General features: G+C 38.8%; 2 long non-coding RNA genes across 2 annotated transcripts; both read left to right on the top strand.

The window, feature by feature from the left end:
- The first annotated feature begins 1,094 nt into the window (after positions 1 to 1,094).
- On the top strand, positions 1,095 to 1,751 carry LOC113101122 (uncharacterized). Its single transcript, XR_003289931.1, has 3 exons — positions 1,095 to 1,327; positions 1,416 to 1,535; positions 1,641 to 1,751. It is a non-coding gene; the product is annotated as an uncharacterized LOC113101122 (long non-coding RNA).
- Positions 1,752 to 10,807: 9,056 nt separating this feature from the next.
- On the top strand, positions 10,808 to 11,938 carry LOC113101127 (uncharacterized). The gene is made up of 4 exons (XR_003289934.1): positions 10,808 to 10,953; positions 11,218 to 11,514; positions 11,603 to 11,722; positions 11,828 to 11,938. It is a non-coding gene; the product is annotated as an uncharacterized LOC113101127 (long non-coding RNA).
- Positions 11,939 to 15,153: the final 3,215 nt, after the last annotated feature.

Here is a 15,153-nt window from a genome sequence, read left to right as displayed (position 1 = left end):
TGACAATTTATTTGTTAAATGCTTGAAATAATCTGCTTTAAATTCAGCTGGGTCTCAGGCGCTTGAGCTATTATGTGGTTTCAACAAATAATATGCACTATACATTATATTGGGAGAAAACAGGCAACCAGACCGCATATGTGTTGTATTAATCAACAGCAAGCAACCAGTGTCATCTAACCACATGTTCTCTTGCTGTTTTTGCTATAATAAAGATTACAGCTGCTAAAGAACATCACTGACAAGTAAGTGTCAAATTGCACAACTAAAGCCAACACTTACCACCATTATGGTGACATCAAACCAAGCTATTACTTTTAAACAGACATCAACATCCAACATCTAAACATATGCTTAAATCTTAATTAAAATGTTAGGGGATAATGTTCTAATAATGTTATTAATAAACATTTTTAGAATGTTTTTTAGAGAACGTTATCCTATATTTTCAGAGAACATTCTGGGAACAAAAAAAAAAACTACCCGCTAAAAACATTGTTAGAACAATCCATGGGAATGTTCTTAGAACATTTTTAGAACAAAAAAATTCTAGCTGGGTTTATACAGTCAGCAGCAGATCAGAGACACCGCTCAACATCTTCAATCTTACTGTCTACGGTGAGTAGAGAATCACTTGCCCTGATTGATTGTGAGTGTTTCTTCAGCAGTTAATTTTGGCTGAACGGACTGTATAAAAGAAAATAAAAGCATCTTAAATATTTTAAGTAACAGTGCTGACTCATTTTTGTCTCGTTAAAGCTAATTTTATAGCTGCCATTTGCATATCCTAAGAACAAACAGCATTTTCACACTTCCTGCATGATTTGACGATTACAGTTTAACTGCAGATGAAGCTTTATAAAAATATTCTGTGAAATTATAGCTCGATTTCTGCTTGTTTTATTCACACAACACTTTTCATTGCATCTCAGTCTCTTTACTGACAATATTGTCCATGTGTGATGAAACAGACCGACATCACAATGACATTTCACTCATCACATCAAATCCTATTCTTTAATATCTTTTCCAGCCCCTCTCTCCACTCCTATCATCATCAGAGAGACTTTATCTGTTCAGAACTCATCATCTTCATCAGGACCAGCATCCAGCTGTGTGTTTGTGTGTTCAGTGGTGAATGTGAGTGCTGTGACTCTCTCCTGGTACAAAGGAAACAGTTTATTGTCCAGCATCAGTGTGTCTGATCTCAGCAGAAGTCTTTCTTTACATCTGGAGTGTCTGGATGATTTCTACAGCTGTGTGGTGAACAATCCCATCAGAAACCAGACTCAACACCTCAACACTGAACTCTGTCAGACATGTTCAGGTATGTCTGTGATAATATTCAGTGTTTATGAAGACATTCACTCACACTAATGTCTGTCTCTTTATCATCACAGCACACTCTCCTCCAGACTCTGTATCTCTGATAGGGCTGATCTGTGTCATTGTTGCTGCTGCTGGTTTTCTGTTGATTGTAGCTGCTGTCGGGATCTTCTTCATCTGCAGGAAACACAGAAGAACAGACAAATAATGTGAGTATTGCCTGCTTTTACCTCCTGCATGTGTGTATAATAATATAAAACAATACTCCGATATCAGTTCATTGATAATTTTGTTTCTGTTATATTTTCTTACAGTTCAGACCCATGACAGTGAGATCACTTACGCTGAATATACTGCACTTTCTTCACATAGTAATGTACATTTAACAGTAAAACAAATGTTTGAGCTATAGGATGAAGTGAAGTTAATTAAATCTTGATGCATGTTTGTATTTGTCAGTTGTTGTTTGTTGTTGATGAAGAGTTGTCACAGATACAAAATAATTTAAGATACAATATAATTGTTTTTAGTTAATTCTCATTTATGTCAGACACTGATATTAATCTTACATCATTAACATTTTACTTTAACAATTCAAATGTATCAGAACTAAACATATTTAAAGAGAAAAAACATTTTACTTAATTCACAAGATCCAGGCTTTAAAACTCCTTTGACAAATTAAAATACTCTGCCAGTAATGTTTTTGAACAGGAAGATTTTTTTATGTTTTTGAAATAATTTTCTTCTGCTCACCAAGCCATTAAAAGTTTTGATATTTAAAGTTTCTGAGAGTTTATGAAGATTAATGTGATAATAAAAACAAGGTCAAAAGGTCAAACATTATAACATTGTGCATTATAAATTATAATAAAAGGCTTTCGAGCAGTATTATCGTCTTATTTATGTTTGTGTTCATTTCAATATTTTTCTCAGTTGTGCGTCTCTGCCACAGTCAGATACAGATGAATCTGCTGGAGCGCCACCTACTGGATAAAGTCTTATTTCACTAACAGCTCCTCAGCCACATATTAGATTTTATAAAGTAGAAATTCTTAAAAAGCTGATATGCATCTGTATTTCATATATAGTTGACTTGTCACCGTTAAGCTTGCTTTTATGTTCATTATATCTGATGCAAGTAATGTTAAGTATTTACTGTGAGATATGTTAATGTTTTATCGAGTTATTTCGAGACTAATGTCTTGCCCTTTACAATACACTAAATGTGTGCCTCAGTCACGTCTAGTGCAGTAATGGCGTCATCTTGTGGTTGTCATAGAACGACTGCTCTAGTTAATGCACAGACATTTTCAACTGCTTTAATTTGTGATTTAATTTTATACTTGAAAGGATTGCTATTGCATAATTGTTTGTAAATGTTATTTTACTAATTACATTTAAATAATTAAAATTATTTTGTATTCTGTTCCAGAACCACAACTTGCCATCAATAAAATTCTTAATGAGATTCAAAAGTCTGGGGTGATTTCTTCAAGTTAGAAGATATTTAAACAGTTCTGACCGACTGTCTGCAGGGGTTCGAATCCACCCGAATCAGTTAAACAATTTGAAACCTCTGTCTGCAAGGGTGGTCGGGGCCAAGATGGCGTCGTGACAAGGGGGTTTTGCAGTAGCTCTTAAAAACTTTTGCTCAAATCCTGGTTTTACTTTTAAACTGGTCATGTTCAGAAATAATTTCGAATAGCCACACTTTAATAGACTTTTTTCTTTGTAAATATTTTTGTTAAGCTTTTCAGACGCACCTTTTCTCTCCAAGCTATAGCTATCGAAGTGCTAGCACGTGCTTTGCTACAATTGATGCAATGACTTGAGAATATGGAAGAGAAAGAAGAAACTCATCTTGCTATGCATAGTTATGCTAGGAGAACTCTAAGCATTGATATGGAGACAGTTGCTGGACAGTCTGAATGTTTTCATGCCTTTACCAGATACACCTGAACCCAATCCTGCCAAAAAAAGCAAACCGAGCTCTGATAGTCCAGTGGTGAGTGATACTATGCTAATGAGATTTATGCAGAGAATGGAGGCCATGCACGAAGCAACTTTGCGCCGAATTCAAGGAGTTGAAAAGACGGTGATTGAGAATTCGAACTCTATTAAACAGATAATCAGTTCTCTCGAATTCCACGGTGAACCCAGACAGCAAGCAAATTTTGGCCCAGATCCGGCCCACATCTGGCCCGCATGGATTTCACACAGGCCAGATGTGGGCCGGTTCTGGGCCAACACTATGTTGCTGTCTGGGAGGTGAAGTGTTTGAATGAAAAATCTGACGAGATGCAAAAGAAAATCGGAAAACTGGAGAAAGAAAACGTTGAACTTCGTGATAGGTGTAACGATTTGGATGCTTACAAGAGAAGATGGAATCTGCGTGTCGCTGGTATTCCGGAGAATTCAGGAGAGAACGTGAAGCGGATAATCATCGACCTCTTTAGCCAGGTTTCCCCAAGCATCGCTGCTGATCTGCACTTCGGAATTGACATCGCTCATCGACTGGGGCCTCGCTCTGCTGCAGAAAAGTCCTCCCGTTGCATAATTGTCCTTTTCTCATCGCGTTCCCAGCGGGACACAGTTTGGAAAGACGCCAAAACATCCAACTTGCTCAGGGAGAAGAAGATTAAGGTCTTCGTGGATCTCTCGCAGAAAGATAAGGATGCAAGGACTCTTCTGTGGCCGACAGTAGAGAGGGCGAGGAGGGAAGGGAAGAGGGCCAGTGTTGCCAGATTGGAAATGTCCAAGTATCGTACCAGAATTTCAAAATTATCGTATTTGGAAGAAAATTATCGTACACGAGTCAAAACACTTATCTATCTTTTCTAAACCAACTACATTTTGACACGGCCTGCAAATTACCACAATAGATAACTATGCGAATGGTTGGACGGAAGCAGTACGACAAAATACTATCCCATTATTTTCAGTGACTGTCTGCGTAGCAGTGAATATTAAAACATATTAAAATGATTTTAACACTTGCTTTGTCGCATCCATTGTAGGCGGAATTTAGCTGTTGCTGCGTGGTGCAGTTAACTCCACATCTGAGCCGCTGTCATCGGAAGACTGCGTGTTGCCAGATGTAGAAGGGATTCTTGCTGTCATTGACCGCAATTAGTGCTCGTTGGCTTTAAGACTAAAGGTGATCGTGCTTTTTGTACTGTGGCACCGAGGCTTTGAAACTCACTTCCATAAGCACTGAGAACTATGGGTTCTGTCAATTCTTTTAAAAAACACCTGAAGACGCATATTTTTGGACTCGCTTTTATTTAACAGCAGTGGTTTACTTGTCATTTCATGTTTGTGAAGAGTGTTTCTGTGTGTTGTGTTATGGTAGATTTATTGTATGTATGTTTGATCCTTTTTATTAACAGATTGTAAAGCACTTTGTGACTTCTTGTCTGTGAAAGGTGCTCTATGAATGCATTTTACTTACTTAAAATATTTTAAAATGCTATTAAAATAATAATTTAATTAATTTAAATAATTTAATATAAATAATTTAAAAGCTTATTAACCTTTTTCAACCATTTAGCATTAAACATTTTTAATGTTGTTTCATTAAAACAACTGACCTTATTTCAACCAATTTTCAATGTTGAAAGTGGGTCATGTGCGGGAAGTTTTTCAACCGTTCATCTTTAAACGTTGATTCAACGTTTTTTCAACGTTAAAACCACAACTGACCTTATGTCAACCATCTTTCAACATTGAAAGTTGGTCATGTGCTGGAAGTTTTTCAACCCTTCAGCTTTAAACGTTGAATCAACGTTGTTTCAACGTTAAAACCACAACTGACCTTATTTCAATCATATTTCAACATTGAAAGTTGGTCATGTGCTGGAAGTTTTTCAACCATTCAGCTTTAAACGTTGAATCAACGTTGTTTCAACGTTGAAACCACAACTGACCTTATTTCAACGTTGAAGGTCGGTCATGTGCCGGCTGGGACCGTCCTAAATCCTAAACTTGAAAATAAATTTAAGACAAGAGGTTTTTCAACTTGAAATGTAAAAACATAAGACAAAAATAACGGAACAACTGCAAGATGAAGAATAAAAAAAAAAAAAATAGAACATAAACGGGAGTGTGAGAATCATTTGACTATGTTGCAGTGTAGCAAGAAATTTGTCCCTTTTTGCTTTCCTTCCATCCAGGTGTGTTTAGTGTATTTGCATGCGGGAGTGTTGCCAAATCCGCAGAATTTAGGCTACTTTGGGAGAATGTTTGATTAACTATTTAGTTGGGTTTATTACAAGGACCTGGCAAACAGGGGAAACAGACATTCCGAGGGGAACAGAATCGACTGCTACACCGGTAATTCTGCAAACAGCAGGGTACTCAGCTCGCCTTGACTACTCACTGTCTATTTACAATAAAACGAAAAAGGATATGAAATACCACTGCCTCCTTTCATTTTTCATTTAAACATAATAATAGCAGCAGAAATGTACTTAGTTCAGGGAAATGTGTAGGCATATATACAGTCTTTACTAATTAAACTAAATGATACCGTCGACTGTGAGTAACGTCACTTCCCCATGCAAACACGCCCAATAAAATGGCCCCACCCCTGTCACTTGATTGACAGGTTTCCGTGTAGACGTTGGAAATTCAAATGCAAAAGGAATTGCGATTCCATTTGAGTTTTGGCAGTTTACATGCACAGTGCAGAGAGAGTGAAAAGGCAAATGTGGTAATTAATATTGCTATTTAAATATGACAGGCTCATAGCTCGTAAGATATTGGAAACACCGTTGCAAACGGACTTTGCATTTCCATTTTAAATTTGGCAGACACTGTGCGTTCGCTTAAAATGAAAATGCAAACGTAATGCGTGATTTGCATTTGCGTTTGGATTATGTCACATTTTATGCGTCCACAAATTGAAAAGGCCATTGAACATTCAATTTGCAATTCCTTTTGAATAAAGTATCATTCCATACGGGACTGCTTCTCCAATGCAATGGAGGTGGAAATGGGCTTCTCCACATAGCTCGCGCTGAAAAGCGACGTGGTGCGGGAGTTAAGACCACAGTTTGAGCCAGCGGCTCGAATTGATAAGGCTCAGCCCACAGACCCCTCAACATCCTCCACTTCAGGTGAAGGTGGGGGAGAAATGTCCTCTACTTCAAATGAACGCTCTGTTGCAAAGCTACTTGCGTCACTACAGTCACTTTCCATTTTAGCATGATCTGAAACTCTAATAGTGTATTTGCGCCATCTGCTGTTTACATAGACCACAAATTGCCTTTTTTCTCTTCCTCAGTCAGTCAACAAAGCTGCACTGGAATGGACAACAACAGAAATATATATACTGCTCACCCCTGGTGGAGTTTATGATTATTAAGTGCCGGCCATTCTATCTGCCGAGGGAATATACTGCTATACTGCTCATTTCAGTTTACATTCCCCCGAACAACAGCTGCAACAGGAACGACGCACTAAATGAACTGTACCAGCACATCAGTGAGCAGCAGACAGCACACCCCGATGCTTTTCTCATCATAGCTGGGGATTTCAACCATGCTGACCTTAAGAGTGTGTTTCCAAAAATACACCAGCACATCAACTTTCCAACACGACGTAATAACATTTTGGACATTGTTTACACCACACAGAGAGGAGCTTAAAAAAACCCTCCCCCTCCCCCACCTCGGAGCTTCAGACCACATCACTGTTATGCTAATGCCTGCATACAAACCACTCATTAAAGTCGCCAAACCAGTTTACAAACAGATTAAAGTGTGGCCAGAAGGATCATCAGAGATTCTTCAGGACTGCTTCAACACAATTGACTGGGACATGTTTAAACAGGCTGCCACATGCAATAACACCACTGACCTCCAGGAGTACTCAGAGACTGTCATTGCCTACATCAACAAGTGTATTGATGATGTAACAGTCACAAAAACAATCACTGTCCGGGCCAACCAGAAGCCATGGATGACAAGGCAGGTCACAGATTTCTGAAGACACGGAACGCTGCCTTCAGAGCTGGAGATGAGGTGGGCCTGAGAACAGCTAGGGCCAACCTGTCCCGTGGCATCAGAGAGGCTAAGAGACAGCACTCCAGGAGGATAGCTCATCAATTCAGCGACAGCAGAGACACTAGGAACCTGTGGCAGGGGATACAGACCATTACAGACTACAAGCCCCCACCATGGACCTGTGAAAACAACATCACTCTGCTGAACGAGCTGAACACCTTCTTCGCTCGCTTTGAGCAACAAAACAGCACCACTGCACAGAAGACTCCACCTCCTCCCGGCGACCAGGTGATGACGCTGACCCCAGACAGCGTGAGGAGATCCTTCAGCAGGATCAATGTACGCAAAGCTCCGGGTCCTGACAACATCCCTGGGCGTGTACTGAAAGTCTGTGCAGCAGAACTCACTGATGTCTTCACAGACATTTTTAACATATCACTGAGTCAGGCTGTTGTTCCCACGTTTCAAAACTACCACCATCATCCCAGTCCCGAAGAAGCCATCTCCATCCTGCTTCAATGACTACTGTCCTGTTGCACTTACCCCCATCCTCATGAAGTGCTTCGAACGGCTAGTTATGCACCACATCAAGTCTGCCCCCCCCCTCCCTGGACCCCTTCCAGTTTGCATATCGGTCCAACCAGTCGACCGATGATGCCATTGCCACTGCCGTCCACTCAGCACTCACCCATCTGGACAAAAAGGACTCATATGTCAGAATGCTGTTCATAGACTTCAGTTCAGCATTCAACACGATCATCCCTCAACAGCTCATCTACAAACTGATTCAGCTGGGGCTCAACACTGCGCTGTGCAACTGGCTGTTGGACTTTCTGACTGGAAGACTTCAGGCAGTACAGGTCGGCAGCAACACCTCCAGCATCATCACACTGAACACTGGGGCCCCCCAAGGATGTGTGCTGAACCCCCTCCTCTTCACTCTGCTGACTCATGACTGCACACCGTCACACAGCTCCAACCTCTTTATTAAGTTTGCAGATGACACAACTGTGGTGGGTCTCATTAGCAACAAAGATGAGACAAACCACAGGAGTGAGGTGAGCCGCCTGGCCAAGTGGTGCAGTGACAACAATCTGTCTCTGAACGTGGAGAAGACAAAGGAGATTGTTGTAGACTTCAGGAGAGCACACACTCAGCACGTTCCACTGACCATCAACTGTGCAACTGTGGAGAGAGTGAGCAGCACCAAGTTCCTGGGTGTGCACATCACAGAGGACCTCTCCTGGACTGAAAACACCACAGCACTGGCCAAGAAACCACAACAGCGTCTCTACTTCCTCCGCAAACTGAGGAGAGCCAGAGCCCCACCCCCGATCATGTACACCTTCTACAGAGGCACCATCGAGAGCATTCTGTCGACCTGCATCACTGTGTGGTATGGGGCCTGCAACGCGTCCTGCCGAAAGACTCTGCAACACATAGTGAGAGCAGCTGAGAAGATCATTGGTGTCTCTCTCCCCTCATTTATGGAACACGTCTCACCCGCAAAGCCCTCTGCATGACAGGTGATCCCACTCACCCATCACACAGCTTTTTCAGCCTGCTACCATCAGGGAGGAGACTGCGGAGTCTCCAGGTCAGGACCAGCAGACTGAAGGACAGCTTCATCCACCAGGCTGTCAGGAAGCTGAACTCCCTCCCAAACCTGCCCCCCCTCCCCTCTTCTTCCCCAGGCACCACTGAACTATGAACCCCCCCCCCCCCCCCTTTCACACACACTGATTATTATATGATGGCATGCACTAGTCACTTGTGCAGCATTGGTCTGTTCACTACCTCATTCGGCATGGAACTGACGTCATTCCACTACCTCATCAGTCAGTTAAATAAAATAACTGCTCTTGGTCACTTGTCACTTGTCACTTTAATCAGACTTAATAATATATTTTTTTCATAAGTGATTTTTTTGCACTAAAAAAATCTTTTAACTGCACTGTTGTTCACTTCATTGATTTGCACTATATCTGTCATTTGCCTTGCGCTGCTTTATTTAACTTTATTTTTAATTTTATTATATGTCTTTTTTTATATCATTCCCTTATTGTATAGTTGTATCTAAATTTTATATTTGATCTAGTTATTTTTTTAGGCTTTAATGTTAATGTTAACTGTATGCACCGGGGTCTGAGAGTAACGCAATTTCGATTCTCTGTATGTATGTACTGTACATGTGGAAATTGACAATAAAGCAGACTTGAACTTGAACTTGAACTTGAATATATATATATATATATATATATATTATTTTTTATTTTTAATAAAAGAGAAAATGTAGTTCTAAAATCAACAATAGCGTATACAACACTGTAAATAGAAAAGTTCAACAATTTTGAATGATGACTTACCAAAGCTTTGTCTAAAATATGTAATAGTAAAAGTTTACAGAAAAACCAGCACATCATAAAGAAAAAATATTTTAAGGTGATATGATGTGATTTCAAGTTTTTCTTTCTCTTTGGAGTGTTACAAGCTCTTGGTGAATAAAGAAGATCTGTAAAGTTGCAAAGTCTCACATCCAAAGAGATATTCTTTATAAAAGTTAAAATCACCAGATTTTCAGCACGATTAAAAATTTGATTTTGATTGCATGACAGTTTGATTAACAAAAAGTTAGTAACTTCTTACACGAATTACACTTTAGACAGACATTGTCTGATTTTGCTCCTTGAATAAAAACAGAACCACAGTAAATACTAATCTACATAAACTACATGAAAAACTGTTTTCATGAAACTGGAAGGTTTAGGAAATAAGATTTGTGCTTAATTTTTGCTTTAATAATGGAAAAGGTTTAAATATGAGTTCACCTTCTCTTTCCCTCGTTCTGTAGGTGAAACGGTGTGATCTGGAGAAGTCATATTGAGTCGGTGAAGGGAGGAGCTGCTGGAGGAGTTTCTTCACTCACTGCAGATCTTCACTAAACTACTTCACTTCAGACCGACAGCTTCACTGGCTTTATGAACAATTCAAGGTTTACTATCACAGTTCTGTTGTGAAGCTGCCTTGCAAACTGCTGAAGAAATGATCATTTACATTTATTTGTTTTCATGGAGTCTGGCTGGTGAGTATCTGCATGACTTCAGTTTTTTTATATTAAAAGTTGGCCACAAATATAATTCTGTTATTTATTATTCCATCGTTTATTTTGACTTAAATATTAACAAGTTTTATCAGACTAATCTTACTTAAATACTTCTGAGAAGAATGAAGACAATAGTTTCACAATGACAAAAAACTTTCAGAAATTATTTTTGAGTAATTCTGTTTGTTTTTTCTTCAGGTGTGTTTGGAGTTGATTCAGTGAAGTCCGTGTCAGTGACGGAGGGAGAATCAGTAAGCCTAAATCTTACTGAAATACAGAGAGACGATGAGATAATTTGGAAATTTAACAACATTATGATAGCTAAAACCTACAGGAAGGACAGTAAGAGCAGGTTTTATGAAGGTAGTGCTGATGGGAGATTCAGAGACAGACTGAAGCTGGATCAGACTGGATCTCTGATCATCACAAACACCAGAATCACAGACTCTGGAGAATATAAAGTCACCGGAAAAAACTCAAAGATCCCACTCAACATCTTCAATCTTACTGTCTACGGTGAGTAGAGAATTACTTCATACACATCTTTTGACAATAATCTCTTTCAGAATTATTAAGAATATCATCAAATGATAGACAATCCTGTGATGACAGATTTATATTCATGTCTATTTGATGATATAATACTTTTATAGTTTTTTTCTCATACCTTTGTTCTCAACTTATGTTCTCTGCAACTTTATTTACATTTTTAAATATCAAAGACAGACAATTATCACATAATTGTATTATACTGAGTTGCATTTATCCTCATGTTTTCAGCTCCTGTGCCTGTTCCTGTCATCACCAGAGACTCTTCTCAAAATTCATAATCCTCCTCATCATCATCCTCATCATCATCATCATGTTCATTCCTGTGTTCAGTGGTGAATGTGGGTCATGTGACTCTCTCCTGGTACAAAGGAAACAGTTTATTCTCCAGCATCAGTGTGTCTGATCTCAGCAGAAGTCTTTCTTTACATCTGGAGTGTCTGGATGATTTCTACAGCTGTGTGGTGAACAATCCCATCAGAAACCAGACTCAACACCTCAACACTGAACTCTGTCAGACATGTTCAGGTATGTCTGTGATAATATTCAGTGTTTATGAACACATTCACTCACACTAATGTCTGTCTCTTTATCATCACAGCACACTCTCCTCCAGACTCTGTATCTCTGATAGGGCTGATCTGTGTCATTGTTGCTGCTGCTGGTTTTCTGTTGATTGTAGCTGCTGTCGGGATCTTCTTCATCTGCAGGAAACACAGAAGAACAGACAAATAATGTGAGTATTGCCTGCTTTTACCTCCTGCATGTGTGTATAATAATATAAAACAATACTCCGATATCAGTTCATTGATAATTTTGTTTCTGTTATATTTTCTTACAGTTCAGACCCATGACAGTGAGATCACTTACGCTGAATATACTGCACTTTCTTCACATAGTAATGTACATTTAACAGTAAAACAAATGTTTGAGCTATAGGATGAAGTGAAGTTAATTAAATCTTGATGCATGTTTGTATTTGTCAGTTGTTGTTTGTTGTTGATGAATAGTTGTCACAGATACAAAATAATTTCCAAAAGAACAATAAACTAAACTAAACTACTGAGTAACAATATCATTGTTTTTAGTTAATTTCTCATTTATGTCAGACACTGATATTAATCTTACATCATTAACATTTTACTTTAACAATTCAAATTTATCAGAACTAAACATATTTAAAGAGAAAAAACATTTTACTTAATTCACAAGATCCAGGCTTTGACAAATTATCATTTTAAAATTATTTTAAAATACTCTGCCAGTAATGTTTTTGAACAGGAAGATTTTCTTCTGCTCACCAAGCCATTAAAAGTTTTGATATTTAAAGTTTCTGTGAGTTTATGAACATTAATGTGATAATAAAAACAAGGTCAAACATTATAACATTATCCCAGGTAAATAATTTGATATTAAATTATAATAAAAAGAGTTATTGTATTATTTTTGTTTGTGTTAATTTCAATATTTTTCTCAGGAGTGTGTCTCTGCCACAGTCAGATACAGATGAATCTGCTGGAGCGCCACCTACTGGATAAAGTCTTATTTCACTAACAGCTCCTCAGCCACATATTAGATTTTATAAAGTAGAAATTCTTAAAGGTCCCGTTCTTCATGATCCCATGTTTTAAACTTTAGTTAGTGTGTAATGTTGTTGTTAGAGTATAAATAATATCTGTAAAATTCTAAAGCTCAAAGTTCAATGCCAAGCGAGATGTTTTATTTAACAGAATTCACCTACAAAAAACGACCTGTTTGGACTACAGCCCTCTAGTTCCTGCAGTAATAACGTCACTAAAACAGTTTTTTGACTAACCTCCGCCCACATGAATTCACAAAAAGTGGGCGTGGCCTTGTTGCGCTCCGACGGAGAAGAGGAAGGGCTGCGTTTGTATTTGTCGCCATGTCGTCGAAATGCTGTTATTTTCATCTCGGAGTCCAGTCATCTTTGTTTGGGCTTCCCAGGGACGCTGTACTTGGAGATTAATGGTTACAATTTTTTGTTTAACTCGGTTCCCGAAAATAATAATCCACATATAAAGCTATGTGCAGCATATTTTGCTGAGGACAACTTCCTCAATCTCAATCAGTTTAATGCCTGATTCGCTGTGATTCAGATGGAGCAGTTCCCTCTTTGTCTGGAGAAGGCGTTGTTTATGGACCACAACTGGTAAGTGTATTTTATTATTTAAGTTGGTGCGTTTAACAGTTTCTGTAACTTATTACACAAAGGGCAACACTGTTTAGCTTTGTTAAATAGATGTTAGTGCTTTGCAAAAAAACGAATGCGATTTTCATGCGCATCTTGTCAGTAAAAACGCTCCTGTGATTATATACATCTCCAGCACGTGCGTTCTAGCACAATCACGTTACCAGGAGGGCAGCCTGCTCTCAGCTGCTCACAGCACAGGAACCGCTGGCCCAATCAGAACTCGTTACGTATTTCTGAAGGAGGGACTTTATTGAACAAGGAAGTCATCAGCCCGTTTTTATGACAGTGAAAACAGTGGTATACAGATAGGTGAATTGTGTGAAAAAAAATTTACACGCGAAACATAACACGTTATATTGACCACTGTAAACACAATCAAAGCTTCAAAAAGGCGCGAATAACGGGACCTTTAAAAAGCTGATATGCATCTGTATTTCATAAATATACATATATATTCTTTAACCTGTTTAGGTACATTGTTAAATAAACATGCTTTAATATATTCTTTAAATATATTCTTCAGGCCTCTTTCCTGACCTTAATATATATATATATATATATAGCAAGTTACATTCAAATGAACCAATATTTATTCTTCAACCTTATTGTGATCTGGGACAGAAGATCTTTAGGTTTGGAAACACAGACCCAACACAACATGCTTCTGTTCTGCTGTCACTCAGATATGGCCTTCTGTTACTCGCTGATTTGGTTTTACATTTATACTGATATTATTTTATATTGTTTTTTTCCAACGTGACATAGACTAATGTCAGCTGTAGTCTTGAAGACTGAATATTACTTGTGCATTCACCTCACGATTGATCAAATATACTGCATCCCAAAACACAATATCCTTATCACAGATAGACTCCAGACACAGACGGGTTAGTGATCAAACAGACGGGTTTATTGTACAGATATGGATAAATGTCAAGGCAGAGAAGTAACGGAGGTGAGCAAGGAGATCGATGGAGATATTGTGGTTACCAGATATTGTCAGGGCTGAGTAGATAGCAGAATTGCAGAGAAGCTGGTGGTGATGATCAGAAAACACAAGAAAGAGACCAGGAGTAGTGGATGAGACGTTAAACCGAGGTCCTGACTCTCTGTGGTCATTAAAAATCCCAGGATGTCTTTCGGAAAGAGTAGAGGTGTGACCTCGGCATCCTGGCTAAATTCGCCCATTGGCCTCTGACCATCATGGCCTCCTAACAATCCCCATGTCTACTGATTGGCTTCATCACTCTGTCTCCTCTCCATCAGTAAGCTGGTGTGTGGTGGGCGTTCTGGCGCACTATGGCTGCCGTCGCATCATCCAGGTGGATGCTGCACACTGGTGGTGGATGAGGAGATACCCCCTGTCTATGTAAAGCGCTTTGAGTGTCTAGAAAAGCGCTATATAAATGTAAAGAATTATTATAATTATTATTAAATTATTATTATTAGTAGTCATTCGGGTGAGTTGCTTCGCATGAGCTATGAGTCTTTTCCACATTGGAGAACAGACAGTGTGTTTCATCTTCTTCTGTGTTTTACAGCAGCTGGCATCCAGTTTGTTGCATTTTCCAAGGACGCATCCTTGCCAGGATTTCTATATTGCCTAAAACATCCAAAGTAGTTTGGTGAGATCTACAGAGAACGATCAAAGCAATGCAAATACACGTAGTACATGTTAGGTGTTTGTTCATTTATTCAACTTGAAGCGTCGCTGCTCACCGATCACTGTATGACACCAGAATACAAGAGAGTGATTTTAATGCATAAGGAGCTCTGCTCTGCTCTCTAAAGCACAAGTTATCAAAGCACATTTTCACAAATAGATGTCAGTTTTGCCTCCTGAAGTGTTACATCTGACGGCTTCAGTCACGGAAAATGAAAGTAAAACACTAGCTAAAATATTTAAAATATTTAATATATTATGTAATATTCACAGATGAAAGTTTGGTATACTT

This window comes from Carassius auratus, unplaced genomic scaffold (assembly GCF_003368295.1).
Source record: "Carassius auratus strain Wakin unplaced genomic scaffold, ASM336829v1 scaf_tig00217546, whole genome shotgun sequence".
Taxonomy (NCBI): domain Eukaryota; kingdom Metazoa; phylum Chordata; class Actinopteri; order Cypriniformes; family Cyprinidae; genus Carassius; species Carassius auratus.
This window is presented reverse-complemented; position numbering and strand designations above follow the sequence as displayed.